The sequence below is a fragment of the Leucoraja erinacea genome, chromosome 1 (genome assembly GCF_028641065.1).
Source record: "Leucoraja erinacea ecotype New England chromosome 1, Leri_hhj_1, whole genome shotgun sequence".
Taxonomy (NCBI): domain Eukaryota; kingdom Metazoa; phylum Chordata; class Chondrichthyes; order Rajiformes; family Rajidae; genus Leucoraja; species Leucoraja erinaceus.
The window spans coordinates 50,211,667-50,233,855 of record NC_073377.1 but is presented as its reverse complement, the minus strand read 5'-3'; the positions used below and the strand labels follow the sequence as shown (position 1 = coordinate 50,233,855).

At 43.3% G+C, this 22,189-nt stretch overlaps 1 pseudogene; it reads left to right on the top strand.

Annotated features, from left to right (window-relative positions):
- The first annotated feature begins 21,570 nt into the window (after positions 1-21,570).
- LOC129705164 (U2 spliceosomal RNA) lies at positions 21,571-21,674 on the top strand (annotated as a pseudogene).
- The last annotated feature ends 515 nt before the right edge of the window (positions 21,675-22,189 follow it).

Below are 22,189 nucleotides of genomic sequence, written 5' to 3'. Positions count from 1 at the left end.
ATGGCCGCGGGACAATCGCCATCGCCAGCCGGGGGCTTTGACTTTGACTCTGACATCGGGGGGGGGGGGGGGGGGGGGGGGAGAGTGCAGTGGAGAGATAAGTTTTATTTGGCCTTCCATCACAGCAATGTGATGAATGTTTATGTAAATTATGTTGTGTCTTGGGTCTATTTGTTTGTAATGTATGGCTGCAGAAACGGCATTTCATTTGGACCTCAAGGGGTCCAAATGACAATTAAATGTATCTTGTATCTATTCTCAAAGGGAAAAGCTGATCCACATCAATTCTGTCTATCCCTCTCAGCATTTTAAAGACCTCTATCAAGTCCCCCCTTTACCTTCTGCGCTCCAGAGAATAAAGACCTAACTTATTCAACCTTTCTCTGTAACTTAGTTGTTGAAACCCAGGCAACATTCTAGTAAATCTCCTCTGTACTCTCTCTATTTTGTTGACATCCTTCCTATAATTGGGCGACCAAAATTGTACACCATACTCCAGATTTGGTCTCACCAATGCTTTGTACAATTTTAACATTACATCCCAGCTTCTATACTCAATGCTCTGATTTATAAAGGCTAGCATACCAAAAGCTTCCTTTACCACCCTATCTATATGAGATTCCACCTTCAAGGAACTATGCACGGTTATTCCCAGATCCCTCTGTTCAACTGTATTCTTCAATTCCCTACCATTTACCATGTACGTCCTATTTTGATTTGTCCTGCCAAGGTGTAGCACCTTACATTTATCAGCATTAAACTCCATCTGCCATCTTTCAGCCCATTCTTCCAAATGGCCTAAATCACTCTGTAGACTTTGGAAATCCTCTTCATTATCCACAACACCCCCTATCTTGGTATCATCTGCATACTTACTAATCCAATTTACCACACCTTCATCCAGATCATTGATGTACATGACAAACAACAAAGGACCCAACACCGATCCCTGAGGCACCCCACTAGTCACCTGCCTCCAACCCGACAAACAACCATCCATCATTACCCTCTGGCTTCTCCCATTCAGCCACTGTTGAATCCATCTTGCTACTCCTGCATTTATACCCAACAGTTGAACCTTCTTAACCAACCTTCCATGAGGAACCTTGTCAAAGGCCATACTAAAGTCCATATAGACAACATCCACTGCTTTACCCTCGTCAATTTCCCTAGTAACCTCTTCAAAAAATTCAAGAAGATTAGTCAAACATGACCTTCCAGGCACAAATCCATGCTGACGGTTCCTAATCAGACCCTGTTTATCCAGATGCTTATATATATTATCTCTAAGTATCTTTTCCATTAATTTTCCCACCACTGAAGTCAAACTAACAGGCCTATAATTGCTAGGTTTACTCTTAGAACCCTTTTTAAACAATGGAACAACATGCGCAGTACGCCAATCCTCGGGGACAATTCCCGTTTCTAATGACATTTGAAATATTTCTGTCATAGCCCCGGCTAGTCCCATTTGCCCACATTTGGCCATATCCCACCAAACATTTCCTATCAATGTACTTGTCCATTCCAAGTGCCTTGATGATGATCTTTGCATCTTCTCGAACCACTGGTGAGATTCTAGAGAAATGGAGAGTAGCTAATGTTGTGCCTTTGTTCAAGAAAGGAATTAGAGAGGATCCAAGGAATTATAGGCTGGTGAGCTTCATGTAAGTGGTAGGAAAGCTACTGGAGAGAATTATTTTTGGCAGAATTTATTGCCATTTTCAAGAGAATAGGTCAATTAGGGACATTCAGCAGAGTTTTGTAAATGACAGGACATGTCTTATTAACGATTGAGATTTTTGAGGAGATGACAAATGTGATCGATAAGGGTAGGGCAGTGGATATTGTCTACATGGATTTTAATGAATCATTTGATAAAGTCTCCCATGGTAACCTTATCCAGAAGATTAAGATGCATGGGATTAACAGTAATTTGGTTGTATGGATTAATAACTGACTTACTGATAGACGTCAGAGGTTATGGTAGAAGAACAATATTTAGGCTGGGGGTCTGTGACTAGTAAACTTCTGTGCTGAGACCTCTGTTCTTTGTTATATTTATCAATAACTCAGATGTAAATGTGTTGGTTAGTAGACTTACAAAATTCTTAAGGGGTTGGACAGGCTAGATGCAGGAAGATTGTTCCCGATGTTAGGGAAGTCCAGGACAAGGGGTCACAGCTTAAGGATAAAGGGGAAATCCTTTAAAACCGAGATGAGAAGAACTTTTTTCACGCAGAGAGTGGTGAATCTCTGGAACTCTCTGCCACAGAGGGTAGTTGAGGCCACTTCATTGGCTATATTTAAGAGGGAGTTAGATGTGGCCCTTGTGGCTAAGGGGATCAGGGGGTATGGAGAGAAGGCAGGTACGGGATACTGAGTTGGATGATCAGCCATGATCATATTGAATGGCGGTGCAGGCTCGAAGGGCCGAATGGCCTACTCCTGCACCTAATTTCTATGTTTCTATGTTTCTATATTTGCAGTTGTCACCAAGAATGCTGGGGTCACAAATTAGGAGAAGATTATACAGCAGGATGTAGATCAGCTACCGAAATGGGTGGAGAAATGGCAGATGGAGTTTAATCCAAGCAAGTGTGAAGTGTTACACTTTGAGATGTAGAATATATAAAACATACAACCAATGGCAAGACCGCTGGAGAATGATGCAGGAGAAGTGATAACAGGGAATCAAGAAATGGCAGAGGAATTGAATAACGTTTTTGCATCAATCTTCACAGTGGAAGACACCAGCAGTGTTGTATTGTATTGTATTGTATTCAATTTATTGTCATTATCTCATATTAGAGACAACAAAATGAATTTTCCTTACAGTCAAGTATCATAAAAAATATATAAATAAATAATAAATAAAACGTATTAAAATGAAAAAAAAAGCACAAACACAGAAGTCCACGACACAACATAACCACAACACGACAGTGGCACCAAAGTTGAAGAAGGTACCATAGTCCAGCCAGCCTCCCCGCCGATCTTGTTCACCCGTGGGTGTGGAAAAGATGTTTCCACTGGTGGGAAAGTCTAGGACCAGAGGTCATACCCTCAAAATTAAAGGGCGCTCTTTTACAAAGAAGGTGAAGAGGAATTTCTTTAGTCAGATGCTAGTTAATCTATAGAAACATAGAAACATAGCAAATAGGTGCAGGTGTAGGCCATTCGGCCCTTCGAGCCTGCACCGCCATTCAATATGATCATGGCTGATCATCCAACTCAGTATCCCATACCTGCCTTCTCTCCATACCCTCTAATCCTTTAGCCATCAGGGCCACATCTAACTCCCTCTTAAATATAGTCAATGAACTGGCCTCAACTACCTTCTGTGGCAGAGAATTCCACAGATTCACCACTCTCTATGTGAAAAATGTTTTTCTCATCTCGGTCCTAAAGGATTTCCCCTCTATCCTTAAGCTGTGACCCCTTGTCCTGGACTTCCCCAACATCGGGAACAATCTTCCTGCATCTAGCCTGTCCAACCCCTTAAGAATGTTGTAAGTTTCTATAAGATCCCCCCTTAATCTCCTAAATTCTAGTGGGTACAAGCCGAGTATATCCAGTCTTTCTTCATATGAAAGTCCTGACATCCCAGGAATCAGTCTGGTGAACCTTCTCTGCACTCCCTCTATGGCAAGAATGTCCTTCCTCAGATTTGGAGACCAAAACTGTACACAATACTCCAGGTGTGGTCTCACCAAGACCCTGTACAACTGCAGTAGAACCTCCCTGCTCCTATACTCAAATCCTTTTGCTATGAATGCTAACATACCATTCGCTTTCTTCACTGCCTGCTGCACTTGCATGCCTACTTTCAATGACTGGTGTACCATGACACCCAGGTCTCGTTGCATCTCACCTTTTCCTAATCGGCCACCATTTAGATAATAGTCTGCTTTCCTGTTTTTGCCACCAAAGTGGATAACCTCACATTTATTCACATTATACTGCATCTGCCATGCATTTGCCCACGCACCCAGCCTATCCAAGTCACCTTGCAGCCTCCTAGCATCCTCCTCACAGCTAACACTGCCCCCCAGCTTAGTGTCATCCGCAAACTTGGAGATGTTGCATTCAATTCCCTCGTCCAAATCATTAATCTATATTGTAAATAGCTGGGGTCCCAGCACTGAGCCTTGTGGTACCCCACTAGTCACTGCCTGCCATTCTGAAAAGGACCCGTTTACTCCTACTCTTTGCTTCCTGTTTGCCAGCCAGTTCTCTATCCACATCAATACTGAACCCCCAATACCGTGTGCATTAAGTTTGTATACTAATCTCTTATGTGGGACCTTGTCGAAAGCCTTCTGAAAGTCCAGATATAACACATCCACTGGTTCTCCCCTATCCACGCTACTAGTTACATATGGAACTCATTGCCACAGAGGGCTGTGGAGGCCAAGCCAGGGGATATTTTTAAGGCATAGATAGACAAGTTCTTGATTAGAATGGGTGTCAAGGGTTATGGGGAGAAAGCAGGAAAATTGGATTAGGTGGCAGAGATCAGCCATGATTGAATGGCAGAGTAGACTTGATGGGCCGACTGGCCCAAATCTACTCCTATAACACGTGAACTTGTGAACTTTAACAGCATTGAAGTACAGAGGGATCTTGTGGTCCAAGTCTATAACTCCATGAAAGTGATAACACAAGAAGATAGAGTTATAAAGAAGGCACATGGTATGATTGCCTTCACTGATTGAGACATCATAAGAGTCAGGAAGTCTTTATACGACTGTGGTTAGGCTGCATCTGGAGTATTGCATGCAGTTCTGGTTGCCCCAATGCAGGAAGAATTTGGAGACTTTGGAAAGAGTGCAGAAGAGGTTTACCAGAATGATGCCTCAATTACAGGGTGTTAGCTACAAAGATAGGTTAGATAGACTTGGATTATATTCTCTGGAATGCCAGAGGTTAAGGGGATACCTGATAAAATTATGAGTGACATAGATAGGGTCGACAGTTGGATCCTTTTCTTCCAGGATGAAAATATCAAATAACAGAGGTGAGAGGGGCAACTGCTTCTTCTTGTGTATGGCGTGCACAGCCTAAAGTTGCAGGACAACTTGTTCTATTTGATCTGATTTGATTGTGCACGCCAGGTTGATTGCATTCGTCAAAACAGGGCGGACCATGAGAAGGTTGCAATCTCCCACCCCAGAGGAGCAACGATTCAATAACTCGTCACAAAGTGTTAGAATAACTTAGTGGGTCAGGAAGCATCTATGGAGAGTACACAAAAAAGCTGGAGAAACTCAGCGGGTGCAGCAGTATCTATGGAGCGAAGAAAAAGGCAAAGTTTCGGGCCGAAACCCTTCTTCAGACTATGGAGAACCTGGATAGGTGATGTTTCAGGGTCAGGCCCCTTCCTCAGACACATTAAAGAAGGTGTGTGGGGCAAGTTTCATTTACATGGTGGTGAGTACCTGGAACGCTTCCAGGGTGGTAGTGGAGGCACATATGATAGTGGCGTTTGAGAGACGTTTGGATAGGCACATGTTTTTGCAGGGAATGGAGGGATATGGATTACGTGCAGGCAGATAAGAGTTTGTCTTGGCATCATGTTCGGCACAAACAATGTGGGTCTAAGGTCTTGTTCAGTTCTCTGTTCGAACTGTAGGTCACTGGAGAAAACTGTCAGAGAAAATTGAAAGAAATCTGTGTGAAAAAATATTGCTAAATGCTGGAAATTAGAAAGGATGCATTGAATAATTGGTATGCCTCAGGCCACTTAATGACTGATATTTTATGTATGGGTTGGCTGATGGTATTGTGGATAATAGAAGAGATCTTGCTGGTTAAATAAGCATAAAGATGTTTTCCTCCACTCAGGGTGCTGAGGAAGCAGGTAGGTTCTGGGTTACTGCAGTAGAATGTTGTAAGGAGAAGGGTGGGATGCATTGGAGATGGTGCAATGGTTGGGATTACTGGTTGACAGTGAGGAGTGAGATAATAAGGTTCAGTGAGAGACTTCATGGTGGCGCCACGGTGGAGCTGCTGCATTACAGCACCAGAGACACGGGATCAATTCTGACTACGAATGCTGACTGTACGGAGTATGCACGTTCTCCCCGTGACCTGCATGGGTTTTCTCCGGATGCTCCAGTTTGTCCACATTCTAAAGGCGTACAGGTTTATACATTAATTGGCTTCGGCAAAATGTCCCTAGTATGTAGGATAGTGGTAGTGGACTGGGCTCGCTGGTCGGCGCGGACTCGGTGGGCCAAAGGGGCAGTTTCCACATCGTATCTCTTAATTAAACTAAAAAAAAAACAAATATCAAGGGAACATCTGCACTAATGGAGCATGATCAGCAGTTGTGAGATTTGTTGGCCGAGCAAAACCAGTGAAATGGAGTCTGTGGTCATGTGAATATGTCACGTTTTGCTGCTATTTATGCATGTAAGCGAACAAGATTTTGGATTTCCCATACCTAGTTGCCCACTGGCCCACAACCATTACCTTTTTTGACACAACTAAGCTCAGTGACCTGTGACAACTGCTTGGGAAGTCATTGAGGGATGCCTCTCTGATTAGTCTTTGCTATCTTCAGTGTTGCTTTCAAATATCAGACTAACAAGATATAAAGTTTAAAGATTAATATTGCAAACTAAATGGTTTTATTGCTCTATGCAGGTTAGTGATATATTGACTTTGTTGTGTGGGTCCACGTTTCAACATTGTGATGTGGCAAAAGAGGCTACACTTCAAGACTGCTTACATCACAGCAGTTGATAACTACCTCCTCCAACAGAATCTCCCAAACTACCATCAATCTACCAAAAAGGTCATGAGAACTTCACATTGGCTTGGAAATATAATGTCGCTTCTTCATGTTTGCTGAGTCTAAATCCTGGAACTCCAATCCCAACAGTACTGTGAGAGTGCCTTTACAAAAAGGATGACAGCAATTCAAGAAGGCAGGTAATTGCTCCCGAGGAGGCTGCAGAGAGTCATTGACATCGATGATCAGAGTCAGATACAGAGCGGACTAGGAAGGAGGCCAGATTATCTCCCTGAAGGACATTAATGGACCAAATAGGATCTTACAGAAAATCATTACTAATTCAAGATTTATTTATTTCCTAGAATTTAAATTCTTTTGAATAAATGATCTGAATTAATTTTTATAGATCAATAATTAAAATTTCTGTCTGTTGGAACAGAACGGCTTCTTTGACAATGAAGGGCAAATGGATAACTGCAAATAAATTGCGAAATCAGAATAAATTATTCATATCTATAAAAGACTTCTACTTGCAGTTCAAGTGTTTGTTTGCGTCCTAATATATCACATAAGATGCTTTAGGGAAACGGATTAAATAAAGCTAATTAACAAAGTTTCATTTTATTGTACTGTAAAAGTATATTACCAATAAAAAGAATGTATTCTTATAATAAACTAACCTACATATTGTTGCATGATATTAATAACATTGAAATGCCCAATACATGACTGTGTGTTTTGTCTGCTCTGCCCATTGAGTATCCTTAGGTTTTGTCAGTGCTTATATCTGATATTTTCTGAGTTGTATGGAGAACAACCTTCCTTAACATGGTACTGTGGCATCAAATTGCAGAACTCAATACCTGCAACTGTTGCTGCAGGCTCACATTATGGTTAATGCTTCCAATAGAAAATATTATGGGCATTTCATAACGTATAGGAAGAAACTGCAGATGCTGGTTTACACTGAAGAGAGACACAAAATGCTGGAGTAACTCAGCGGGACAGCAGCATCTCTGGCGGGAAGGAATGAGTGACGTTTCAGGTCGAGAACCTTCTTCAGACTCCAGAAAAAGACTATCTGAAGAAGGTTTTCGACCCGAACTGTCACCCATCCCCTCCCTCCAGAGATGCTGCCTGTCCCGCTGAGTTGCAACAGAATTGTGTGTCTATCTTTCATAATTTTTATACTGTCTTGAAGCAGTACCACCTGGAGGCATTTTTTTACAAATTAGACTTAAGGTATTGTCACATTAAAATCTTTTTCAGCATTGAGTGTTCCAGAATTAGTCCCTGGCTTTGCTCAATGGAGAATGTGGTTGATTTATTTAGGCAAAAAGATTTATGAGGCATTTAGTGGTCATTACAATAGGTCAGCATGCCAAGAGATGTCTTAGGTGGGAAAACGCCATCAGGTATTTTTGATTAGCACATTGAGGTTTCAGCTCTGCACAATTATTCCTAGAGAAACTAGATGCAAATGAGTACACAATTTTAAATGCATACAATTGTTTTCTACTTAAGTATTTAATACAGTGTAGGATTTCACTTCACCAGATGTCAGTGATCTAAAGTATACTATGGAATTGAAATCCCAGGTATACAGATAACTTCAGCGTATAACATATATGTCATGCATAAAAATGAATAGATATTCACAATGGATTTTCATCTTATTGGGGTAACATTGATCTTCGAGCAGGCATAATGTTGTACCAAATTGATTATATATAGTTATATGGTCACAGTATTAAGTTAAGCACTGGATGCTAGGGGAGCTGGATTGTGACAAGATAAATTAAAATGTTAAACTATAAATTATAAATTATTAGGGTTACATAGTTCATGGGACCACAATATCTTTCAGATTAATTTCATCAAGTAATTGTTCATAATGCTTCAATATTCCTCATACCATGATTTATTAATCGATAATTAATAAAATGCAACGTAATCGGATATTAAATGTATGTTTTACTTTTAAAAACATGTAATATAAGAACAAACTATGAGCTTTAGCAGCCCTTTAGTAGACCTATCGATACCTTTATACCGCTGCTATCTCTCACTGCTATAAATAATCAGTATACTCTGGACAGATTCAGAGTAATAATACCACAATAGTTCCCTTTCAGGGTTTGCTGAGGTAAAAAGATGAATAACTAATGGCACAATGTTAATAACAGATGTGCAATTAGAACAGCAATCAACCCTGGATTTGTGTAAAACAATAGAGAATTTTAAAGTTACTAGTGATGATCAGGCTTTATTCCCTGATGTGCAGGAGGATGAGGAGTGATCTTATAGAGGTGTACAAGATCATGAAGGGAATAGATAGGATAAATGCACAGAGTCTTTTACCCAGTGTGGGGGAATCGAGAACCAGAGCACACAGGTTTAAGATGAGGTGGGAAAAATTTATTAGGAACCTGAGGGGCAACTTTTTTTACACAAAGAGAGGTAGGTATATGGAACGAGTTGCCAATCTAGGGTTAGAGGGATAAGGGCCACACATAGGCAGGTGGGGCTAGTGTAGAAGGGGCATGTTGCTCCGTGTGTGCAAGTTGGGCTGAAGGGCCTGTTCCACACTGTATAACTCTATGACTCAATTTAATTGTCTAAATTAACCAATATTAGTTTAGTCAATGTTTTTTCATTCTGTGATTTAATTTAAGTGATTGATATCATTTATTGAAGATAGACAAAAATGCTGGAGAAACTCAGCGGGTGAGGCAACATCTCTAGAGAGAAGGAATAGGTGACGTTTCGGGTCGAGACCGTTCCCTTCTTCAGACTGGTTAGGGATAAGGGAAACGAGAGATATAGATAGTGATGTGGAGAGATAAAGAACAATGAATGAAAGAAAAGCAAAAAAGTGATGATGAAAAAGGAAACAGGCCATTGTTAGCTATTTGTAGGGTGAAAATGAAAGCTAGTGCAGGGGAGGGAGAGAGAGAGAGGGGAATGCCGGGGCTACCTGAAGTGAGAGAAATCAATATTCATACCAATGTGGCGAGTGGCGGGATCCCGTTATACGTGGTGGAAATTTCGAAGGATTATGTGTTGTAAATTGCCGCCACCTCCAACACGATTCTGCCACTAGCCACATTTTCCCATCTACACCCCTTTCCACCTTCGGCAGAGACCGTTCCCTCGGCAACTCACTGGTTAACTCATCCCTTTCCACCCAAACCACCCCCTCCCCAGATACCTTCCCCTGTAACCGCAGGAGATGCAACACCTGTCCCTATACTTCCTCCCTCGACTCTGTCCAGGGACTCTGACATTCCTTTCAGAATAGGTAGAGGTTCACTTGCACCTCCTCCAACCTCATGTACAGTATCCGTTGTTCAATATGTGGACTCTTACACTTTGGCGAGACCAAATGCAGACTGGGCGATCGTTTCACGGAACACCTTCGCTCAACCCGCCTGAACCTACCTGATCTTCCGGTTGTGGGACACTTTAATTCTCCTTCCCATTCCTACACAGATCCTTCTGTCCTCGGTCTCCTCCATTGTCAGAGTGAGGCCTAATTCAAATTGGATGAACAGCATCTCATATTTCGCTTGGGCAGCTTACAGGCCAGTGGTATGAATATTGATTTCTCTCACTTCAGGTAGCCCCGGCATTCCCTCTCTCTCTCTATCCCTCCCCCACCCAAGTCGCATTAGCTTCTCATTTTCACCCTACAAACAGCTTACAATGGCCCGTTTCCTTTATCATCGTTACTTTTCTGCCTATCTTTCATTCGTTGTTCTTTATCTCACCACATCACCATTTATATCTCCCGTTTGCCTTATCGCTGACCAGTCTGAAGAAGAGTCTCGACCCGAAATGTCACCCATTCCTTCTCTCCAGAGTTGCTGTCTGTCCCGCAGAGTTACTCCAGGATTTGTTTCTATCTTCCATATATAAGGAAACCATTGCTTATCATTTGAGGAGAATAAGTATGCTGCTATTACTCGGTGGTATCTGCCCCAGAAGGACAAGATTCTCACACTGTTGTTATAGGATTCCACTCTAGGAATGTACAACATGGGGTTAGCAAAGTGTTGTTTTGTGTGAGTTGTTTGCACTCTCCGGTTTGGGGAAAGGGAGATGGTAGATTGTGAATAGGGCTCCACTCATCCTTACAAAAACAAAATCCTGGGGTTTTGTCTGAAATCTGAAATGCAAATTAAAAATGTTGGATGGACTCAGCAAAACTGATCTGATGAAGGAGCATCAACTTGAAATGTATCTCTGGTTCTCTTTGCAGAAGTTGTCTGACCTGCTGAAAAATTCCACTCAACTTTAGCTGGATCCAGGATAAATTTGGTTAATATTTATACAAGTAAACAGTTACTTCTTAGTTAACGTAAATGTAATGTTCAGGCTAAATTTTAAAGGTTTTAAATTTTAAACTCCTGCTTAGATTTAGACATACTTTTGGCAAAGTCACATTGTTTAGATTTAAACATACTTTCAGCAAAGTCACATTGTTTCGATTGTTTTTTTTCAGAGAAGTAGTTTCACTGAAACAAACTGTGTTGTATAACTAATCAATCCCAATGGTTTTATAGTGCTTTATATGTTCTTTTGTGTAATAAGCTACTGTATATTGAATGAGCTGCTTCTGGTTGTAAATTTGTAAGTCATGATTTGGTGCTTTTAGTTTGTATTATTTACACAGCATACTGAACCATTAAATCTGACATGGCTGGAATGGATTAAGGAATCACATGTTCTATTTCAGTCTGAGGAGCTTTGAGTCACAATAGAGATTTAGTTTATCCAATAAAGTGTTTGCATTTTGTGATGGGGAGGGGAAAAGTCGAGAATGTAAATCATAGATCAGTCTGCAACAAAGACCACGACACAAACAAAGATAACTAACACTTAAACCAATTAATTGATTTATTGTATGCGCAAATTCTTTTTATAACTGGAGTGTTAAGAAAACCATAATCACTGACTTTGTTTACAAAAAGCTGATAGTGTCACGACTGATTATTTTGTTGGTGCATGTTTCTGCATACTGTTATGCCTTTGAAGTTTGGTCAGGAAGTGCGACTTAACCCCTGATAATCCCAGTTGCAGTGGAATGCTCCATGGCATAAAATTCTATAGATAAAGAGGAATAATGCCGTGTATTTTTTTCTAGCTATGCTATAATTCAACTTTTACAATTGCACGCAAGTTCTTGTGCATGACACGGGTGCAAATGACATCGAGGAGCTTAGTGATATTTCTTTGAAGTAAATGTACTTAGTATATGCAAAAAATATTAGTAGCTTTTCTAAAGAAGCGCCTGATCCTCTCGTAAACAGCTGCTGGGTTTCAATAATATTGAAAATGGTTTATCAAACAATTCTCATCCTTCAGTTTGGCATATCAAGAGTTAGGCTGTCTCTCGATACTGGGCGGCAGTAAAGTCTACATCAGGGAGGGGACTTGTTTATCCTGGATGAGTTCCAGACAGTGAAGCCAGTTCTAGATGGCTGTTGTTGACAAGAGAACAATGTGTTTCTGACCATGGGAGATTATATAGCCCACCAAACGCCCACATGACTTATTTGCCTACATTATTTCAGATTATCAACAATGTAAAAGGCATTTTCAATTATTCACCTAAGATAGTTAGATATATTTCAGGAACTAGTCCCACATTAAAAAAAATAATAGTTCCAAAATATATATTCCTTTGGTGCAATGTTGCCACAAGTTATGTGTTTGTAATGCTAACCTTGGTATAGTCGCCTGGTTGACCCTGTCACTTAAATTGACCTGCCTTTAGATGGACACTAATGATCTGCCAATCTTGTACCAGTAGCTTTTGTACTGCTTCTTTCTGTTGCTTTTGTGCTGAGTCTGCTTGATGGCTGCAAATCATGGCTCAGCTAACTGCTTTCTGCCCAAGAGCAGCACAAGAAAGGAATTTCCCCATTCAGAGAGTGTTTCCCTTCCTTTCTCTTTCTTTTCTTCACTCTTTCCTGACAGAAAAAAAAATCACAAAAACGGCAGTCGGAGGGAGGTCAGGTCATGTAAAACGAGCTAAGACACCATTTTTTTCTTTTGTTTTGGCAGTGAGCGTGGAAGGAAAAGGAGACAGCTGTATTAGCCAGATAATTGACGTTAAAAACTGTGTTTTGCTTCTCCCTTTGAAAACCAGTTTGTGCCGTGGTTTTCCTCCTCCAGAACTATTTTGTGACAAGGGATTGGTCTCACCTGTTAAAGCTGGTTGTTCAGCAGTTGACCAAAGCTTAATGGCATTGAATTCCTGAGAGCGTTCACAGAATTTTTTCGCTGCTACTGCAGCTGATCCGTTGCAGTAATACTGCAAAAGTAACATAAACTCATCCAGCTTCTACAATATTGAGGCAATCCCAGTCCAGTCCCGATATTGATATTACTTTCATCCGTTTAAATAATATTCTTCAAATAGTTGAATTATTATTTTTTCTAAATGTTTTCCACTTTTTGTTGCAAAAACACAATTCCACAAGCACCAATGACTACCGTCTAAATGGCTGTTGTTTGAGCTAGGACTCCAGGCAGTGCACTTTGACATTGTATTAAATAGCACAAAACATGTGGACAAAGAAATGGCTTAGAGCCTTACAGTAAAGCATATTGGTTCTGCAGCTGTCATTATGAGGAATAATTAGTCATAGTCATTCAGCACAGAAACAAGCCCTTCGGCCCACCATGTCCAAGGTGATGTCAAGTACCCACCTATACTAATCACATTTACCAGCACTAGGTCCATGTCAATGGTCTATGGTCCTCCTAGCTCTATGCCTTGGCAATTCATGTGCTCACCCACATACTTCTTCAATGTTGCCTCCACCACCTACTCAAGTATTGCATTCCACATTGTAATCATCACCTGTCACTGTGTCATATAGCAAGGAAACAGATCCACTGGCCCACCTGTCCCTGCTAACGAATTTGGTATATTGAACATGTCCCACTTTTCTGAAATTAGCCTATAACCCTCTAAACTCTTCCATACATCTGTACAAATGTATCTTAGAAGTTCTGATTGTATCCGCATTTATTGTTTCCTCTGACAGATCAAACCAGATATGGGCTACCCTCTAAGTGAAAATTTCTCCCATGAGGTTGTTCTTAAATATCTCCATCTCACCTTAAGCCTATGCCTTCTAGTTTTAGAATCCTCCACTCTGGGAAAAAAAGACTGTAAGCATTCACTTCATCTATGCCCTTCTTGATTTTGCGCACCTCCATAAGGTCATCCCTCAGCATCTTAGGCTCCAAAGAATAAAGTCCCAGCCTAACCAACACCTCCTTATAACTCAAGCCTGCAAGCCCAGGTAACATCCTGGTGAATCTCCTCTGCACCCTTTCCAACTTAATGACATCCTTCCTATAGCTGGGTGACCTGAACCTGACTTGTGCGGCTGCATTATTAAATCCTAATGTTTGAATTATGATTGAAAAAAACAAACAGATTTGCTCTAATTTTAAACCTCTTCCTTCTTGGTGTAGACACCTCTACTACAGAGAAGCATTTCTCACCATTTAGCTTATTAATGTCCCTCCCAACTATCTACATCCCCTTAACCTCTTCCATTCTAATGAATGATTTAGCCTACCTTCTTATAGCTATAATGTTGCAATCCAGGCAACAACCTGATGAACCGCCTCTGCATGCTGTCCAGTGCAATCACATCCTCCTTATACTGCAGCGAGCAGCAATGCTCCAGCAATGGACTAACCAGTGTTTTATAAAATCGTATTGTTTGTAGTGCCTCATTTGGATTTGAACTCACATCTTTGGATAGTAAATAGTTGAGTGGATAGTTGACTTGATTAGATAAAATTAAGGTAGACAAAAGTGCTGGAGAAACTCAGTGGGTGCAGCAGCATCTATGGGCCGAAACCCTTCTTCAGGATAAAATTAAGTTCAGGTCCAGGGGAGCGGCCTTGTTGAGGGGAAGTGCGAGTCTTTGGCGAGGAGGCTGAAGCAAGGAATGGTTGTGTGTTTAATTGAATTTAATATTTAAACTTGTGATGGCAGGAATATTACTGCAGTGTGTTTGCTGCAGGATGTGGGAAGTCAGGGTCACTGCTGGTGTCACTGACCACTACACCTGTGGGAAATGTGTCCAGATGCAGTTCCTCAGGGACAGAGTTAGAGAACTGGAGCATTAGTTGGATGACCTGCGGTCCATCCGGGACAATGAAAGCTTCCTGAACAAGATCTACAATCAGGTCATCACTCCAAGAGTGCAGAAGGTGCAACGGTTAGAGACGGAAAGAAAGGTGATGAAATTAATGCAGGAGACCTCGGTGGAAGTTCCTCTTGGTGAACAGGTACTTGGGAGCTGTCGGGGCAGACGATGTTTCCAGTCAGAGTGGCGGACAGGTCTGTGACTCGAATCCTGGCGCTGAGGCTCGACCGGCGAGTCCGACGTCAGGCAGAGCCATAGTGGTGGGTGACTCCATTGTCCGAGGTGCGGACAGGAGATTGTGTGGTGACAGGCGAGACTCGAGGATGGTGTGTAGCCTCCCTGGTGCCAGGGTCCAAGACACCTCAGACCAACTTCAGAACATCCTTGAGAGGGAAGGTGAGCAGCCGGAAGTAGTTGTGCATGTTGGCACAAATGACGTGGGTAAGAAGAGGAAGGAGGTTCTGCAACATGAGTATAGAGAACTAGGTAGGAGGCTGAAAAGCAGGACTTCTAGGGTGGTTATCCATGGGTTGCTTCCAGTACCTCGTGCTGGTGTGGGTAGGAACAGGGAGATAGGGGATCTGAATGTGTAGCTGAGGGGTTGGTGCAAGGAGCAGGGATTTAGATTTCTAGATCACTGGAATCGCTTCTGGGGCAGGGGTGACCTGTACAAAAGGGATGGGTTGCACCTTAATTGGAGGGGGACCGACATTCTGGCAGGCAGGTTTGCTTGTGCTACACGGGTGGGTTTAAACTAAACAGTGGGGGGGTGGAGTCAACAACTTGGAAGCGTATGCGTGCAGTTAACGGGAAAGAGAGCGTAGGAAAGGTCATGTTTAAACTAACAGAGAAGGGGGATGGGACCCAATGCAAGGAGACAGAGGGACATAAAAGGAGGACTGAAGCGAAAGGAAGAAGGAAGATAAGAAAAACGAACCTGAAAGCATTGTTCCATAATACGAGGAGCATTCGTAATAAGGTGAATGAATTGAATGCGCAGTCAGTAGTTAAGGGATATGATATAGTTGGAATTACAGAGACATGGCTCCAGGGTGACAAAGGCTGGGAGCTAAACATGTAGGGGTATTCGATATTCAGGAAGGATAGACAGAAAGAAAGGGGAGGTGGGGTGGCAGCGCTGGTTAAAGAGGAGATTAATGCAATAGCAAGGAGAGACATTAGCTTGGATGCTGTAGAATCGGTATGGGTAGAACTGCGAAATAGCCAAGCGCAGAAAATGCTTGTTGGAGTTGTATACAGACCACCAAACAGCAGTAGGGAGGTTGGGGATAGCATCAAGCAGGAAATTAGGGATGCGTGTACCAAAGGTACAGTAGTTATCATGGGTGACTTTAATCTACATAGATTGGGCCAACCAAATTGATAACAGTGCTGAGGAGGAGGATTTCCTGGAATGTAGACGGGTTGGGTTTTTAAACCAATATGTAGAGGAACCGACAAGAGAGCAGGCCATCCTAGACTGGGTATTGTGTAATGAGGAAGGATTAGTTAGCGATCTTGTTGTGCAAGGCCCCTTGGGCAACAGTGACCATAATATGGTGGAATTCTGCATTAGGATGGAGAATGACATGGTTAATTCAGAGACTAGTCTCCTGAAGGAGACTGAAGGTATGAGATGGGAATTGGCTAGGATAGATGGGCAAATTATACTTAAAGGGTTGACAGTGGAGATGCAATGGCGAAGATTTAAAGACCTCATGGATGAACTCCAGAAATTGTTCATCCCTGTCTGGTGAAAAAATAAAACTGGGAAGGCGGCTGAACCGTGGCTGCCAAGTGAAGTCAAGGATAGTGTTAAATCCAAGGATAAGTCATATAAATTGGCCAGGGGAAGCGGGAAACCAGAGGACTGGTAGAAATTTAGGAGGAGGATAAAGGGGTTGTAAGAGGGGGAAAAAAAGAGCATGAAAGAAAACTTGTGGGGAATATAAAAACTGACTATAAAAGTTTCTTTAGCTATGAAAAAAGGAAAAGATTAGTGAAGAAAATATAGGTCCCTTACCGTCAGAGACAGGAGAATTTATAATGGGAAAGAAGGAAATGGCAGAACAGTTAAACGAGTACTTTGGTCCTGTCCTCACTAAAGTAGACACAAACAATCCCAGAAAAACTAGGGGACCGAGGATCTAGTGGGAGGGAGGTGCTGGGACCCCAGTTGTTTACAATATATATTAATGATTTAGACAAGGGAATTATATGTATCATTTCTAGGTTTGTGGATGACACAAAGCTGGGTGGCAGCAGTGTGAGGAGAATGCTATGAGGCTGCAAGGTGACTTGGATAGGTTGGGTGAGTGGGCAGAAGCATGGCAGATGCAGTATAATGTGGATAAATAGACAAGAGACAATAGGTGCAGGAGTAGGCCATCCGGCCCTTCAAGCCAGTACCGCCATTCAATGTAATCATGGCTGATCATCCCCAATCAGTACCCCATTCCTGCCTTCTCCCCATATCCCCTGACTCCGCTATCTTTAAGAGCCCTATCTAGCTCTCTCTTGAAAGTATCCAGAGAACCTGCCTCCACCGCTCTCCGAGGCAGAGAATTCCATACTACAACTCTCTGTGTGAAAAAGTGTTTTCTGATCTCCGTTCTAAATGGCTTACCCTTTATTCTTAAACTGTGGCCCCTGGTTCTGCGTTTCCCCAACATCGGGAACATGTTCCCTGCCTCTAGCGTGTCCAGACCTTTTATAATCTTATATGTTTCAATGAGATTCCCTCTCATCCTTCTAAATTCCAGAGTGTACAAGCCCAGCTGCTCCATTCTCTCAGCATATGACAGTCCCGCCATCCCGGGAATTAACCTTGTAAATCTACGCTGCACTCCCTCAATAGCACGAATGTCCTTCCTCAAATTAGGAGACCAAAACTGTACACAATACTCCAGGTGTGGTCTCATTAGGGCCCTGTACAACAGCAGAAGGACCTTTTTTCTCCTATACTCAACTCCTCTTGTTATGAAGGCCAACATGACATTTGCTTCTTCATGAAATGTGAGGTTACCCCCTTTGCTGTAAGAACAGGAAGGCAGATTATTATCTGAATGGTGTCAGATTACAAAAAGGAGAAGTGCAATGATACCTGGCTGTGCCTGTACATCAGTCAATGAAAGTAAGCATGCAGGTACCACAGTCAGTGAAGAAAGCTAATGAAATGTTGGCCTTCATTGCGAGAGGATTTGTGTTTAGGAGCAAGGAGGTCCTATTACAATTGTACAGGGCCCTGGTGAGACTGCACCTGGAGTATTGTGTGCAATTTTAGTCTCCTAATTTGCGGAAGGACATTATTGTTATTGAGGGAGTGCAGCGTTGGCTCACCAGGTTAATTCCCGGGATGGCAGGACTGACATATGATGAATGAATGGGTCGACTGGGCTGGTATTCACTGAAATTTGGAAGGATGAGAGGAGATCTTATAGAATCAAGTTCAAGTTCAAGTTCAAGTTTGTGGGTTTATTGTCATGTGTCCCTGTATAGGACAATTAAATTCTTGCTTTGCTTAAGCACACAGAAAATAGTAGGGATTTACTACAAAACAGATAAATGTGTCCATATACCATGATATAAATATATACACACATGAATAAATAAATTGATAAAGTGCAAATAGCAGAAAGTGGTTATTAATAATCAGAGTTTTGTCCGAGCCAGGTTTAATAGCCTGATGGCTGTGGGGAAGTAGCTATTCCTGAACCTGGTCTGCTATTAGCACTTTATCAGTTTATTTATTCACATATACAATTTGTAGAGAATAGGACAGCGTGGATGCAGGAAAATTGTTTCCGATGTTGGGGGAGTCCAGAACCAGGGGTCACAGTTTTAAAATAAGGGGTAGACCAATTAGGACTGAGATGCGGAAAAAAATTTTCACCCAGAGTTGTGGAATTCTCTTCCACGGAAAGCTGTGGAGACCAATCCACTGGATGTTTTCAAGGGAGAGTTAGATTTAGCTCTTAAGGCTAAAGGAATCAAGGGATATGGGAAAAAGCGGGATGCTGATTTTGGATGTTCTGCCATGATCATATTGATACATGTTTCTATGAAGACAGGTGAAGTTGTATCTTGCCGACCATTAATTTTTGCATCCACTCCCTACATACCAGGGGCAATTTACAGAGACCAATTACTAGACATGTCCACACATCTTTGGGATGTGTGAGGAAACTGGAGCACCCGGAGTAAAGCTACACAATCACAGGGAGAACGAGCAAACTCAGCCAAACACCAACAACACCCAAGGTCGGGATTGAGCTGTGAGGCAGCAGCTCTACTATTGTGCTACTGTGCTGCCTCTCGCCATGCAGTAAGAATTCTGTTTTCATGAATTCACTTGCCAATCACGACTTTCTGCTCCCCTCCCCTCTCTCCCCCACCATCATATCTATCACTCCCTACCCTCATACCTTCTGCTCCCTAGCTTCACCTTCCGCTACATACACTCATATCTTCCACCCCTGACCATCGTACCTTCCCTCCTCACGATTGTATTTCCTTCCCCCACCCTTTTATCTGACACCCTCAACATTCATGCCACATATTCAAAAAGACTCCACCGTGCCCCTGTAAAAAGTCCTGAGGGTGTTGGTGGGAAGCGAGACCTGTTTGAGTTTCCTCAGGTAGTGCAGTCACTGATGGGCCCGTTTGACAATCCCAGTGATGTTCCTGGACCTGGTGAGACTGTCTGTGATCTGCACTCCGAGGAACTTTATGCTCTCCACTCTCCCCACCGAGGTGCCACTGATGTTGAGGGGTGTGTGTTTGGGCTGCGACCTCCTGAAGTCGACAATCATCTTCTTTGTTTTGTCTACATTTAATTCTAAGTTGTTGTTGCCGCACCAGTCCACTAGTTGTTTCACTTCTTCCCTGTACATTGTTTCATCCTCTCCACTGATGAGTCCCAACACTGTGGTGTCATCTGCGAATTTTATAATCCTGTTGTCCCTATTATCCTATTAATAAAGTTTTGCGAATCTAGTTTAACACATTCATATCTTTCCTTTTCATTGAATTTATAAAGATGTTTCTACCAAGGCTTGGGAGGACGGTACATTGAAATATCCCCTTCCACCCTCGAGAGAAGGCAGGTACGGGATACTGAGTTGGATGATCAGCCATGATCATATTGAATGGCGGTGCAGGCTCGAAGGGCCGAATGGCCTACTCCTGCACCTAATTTCTATGTTTCTATGTTTCTATGTTTCTAAGACTCTCCCACCCTTGAAAAATTGCTGTGGTTTACATAAGCCTTTCATGATTTTATAAACCCCCTATAAGGTTCCCTTCAGCCTTCCACACTCAAGAGAGATAATGTAAAGTTGCAGACCAGACTTATTTCCTCACTTGGCACATCAAACATGGTCATTGGGATATTTGTTTGTCTATCCATAATTGGGGCATTTGTACTCGAAAGAGTCAGTCTTTACAATATTACTTTTGGCTATGCAAGAAGGAACTGCAATTTTACTTCGGAGTCACGTGAGTGACTTCGTGAAGAACCCGCTTACAACGCATGCGTGTCATTACGCTAATGCATTGCAACTCGTCATTGTCGGGAGGAAGGACGTTCCTCCCAAACGGCGGGGTTTTTCGAACCTGCAACAGTAAGGTAAGTGAACATCGTTCTTTACTTACCTTTTTTTCTACAGAAGGCTGTTGGAAGCTGGCGGGGGAGAAGTCTGCAAGCGCCGACAAGGACAGCAGGCAGCCAGCAACGGCCGGTGGCACGACAGTCTCCCTTAGCGGGAGTTCGTGCGACTTCAGCTCCGGGAAGAAAATACCGACAAGGGAGCACTCCGGAGCCGACACAGCCCCAAAGACCGACGCTACATGGGCCTGGGGCTGTGGAACAGGTAAGAAAATTCCTTACCTTTTCTTCTTCTTTCCAGGAAGGCTGACGAGCTGCCGTTTCTACAGCAGCAGTCAGCCAGCAACGGAAGTCGGCACCACTGTCTCCCATAACGGGAGCGAGTGCCAACTTCACCCCATACGGGGTGGAGGGAAAAAACAGAGCCAACAACCCACAAAACAGTGGGTTGTATTAGTGCTCTGGCACTTTTTAAAATTAGGGGGTCCCTAGGAACAGAAGGACCAGCCCCGTAAACACCGGGGTCGGTCCGAGCGGCTCGAACCCGACACGGAGGGAACGACGTTCACCAGGGGAAAAAATTAAAAGTCGGGAACAGCAGGTAAGAGACTCTGCGTTTCCTTCCACTTACCCTTTAGGTGCAGACATGGACCGGGTCCATGTAAGCTGCAGAAAGACCGCGGAGTGCAGGCAGCCGGCAGGAGAACAGCAACGGCAGCCAGCAGCGGCAGGGGCGGCAGCGGCAGCGGCAGCGGCAGCGGCAGGAGCAGCAGCGGCAGCCGACAACGGCAGGAGCAGCAAAGGCACTTCGACTCCCGGAGGGGAAAACACCTGTGCCCGACTTCGCTCCCGCAACAGGGGGCAAATTCATTTCTGGGGCAGTATGCCAGTCTCGCTTTGGAAGCGAGTCTGGCTTGAAGCAGCGCTAACGGCCAGCGCCGAGGCCAAGGACATTGCAGTGCAGTTGACTGGCTGCAATCCACCGTGAGGGACCAGTAATGTGAGTACCGGGGTCGGTCCCAGCGGGTTTTTTAGTTAGAGTGATCGCTTCTTGGCCTTTTGGCTAAGATCAACTATAGTAGCTGTTTATTATCAGTTTTAAATCTGATACGTCCCTTATCTAAGGACCATATAAGCAGGAGTCCCCAGAACTGAGGGCATTAGAGTGGGGTTGACCGGCTGAAACGACCGCGAGGGACCAGTACCGTCAGTACGGGGGTCGGTCCCAGCGGTCTGAGATAAACGAGCAGCCAGGAGCGCTGAGAGCGTTGGAGCCGGGTTAAAGAAATGGACTAGGTGGAATCAGCTGTGCCAGATGTCCTCCACACCGGCCATATCCACTCCACGGAAGGAAGGACAAAGCTGGAGAAGGAGGACCGTGGAACAGCGGGCAGCCAGCAGCAGCCAGCGGCACTTGAATCAACCGTAGTGGGATCAGCTGTGCCCGATGTCGGGCCCGCACCGGCCAGAGCCATGCGGCCGAGCGGTAAGGCTAGACACAAATCAAACAAGGTAGTGGACTCAGAAGGGTCCGACTTTGCATAACCGCCGGCGACCAGCGCCCGAGAGCGCTGGAGGAGGAAGAAGCGGTGTATGGAGCCTTGCTCCAACGTGATAAACCCACAGCAGTACCTTTTTGAGGGCTGCACAGTGCTTCTACCC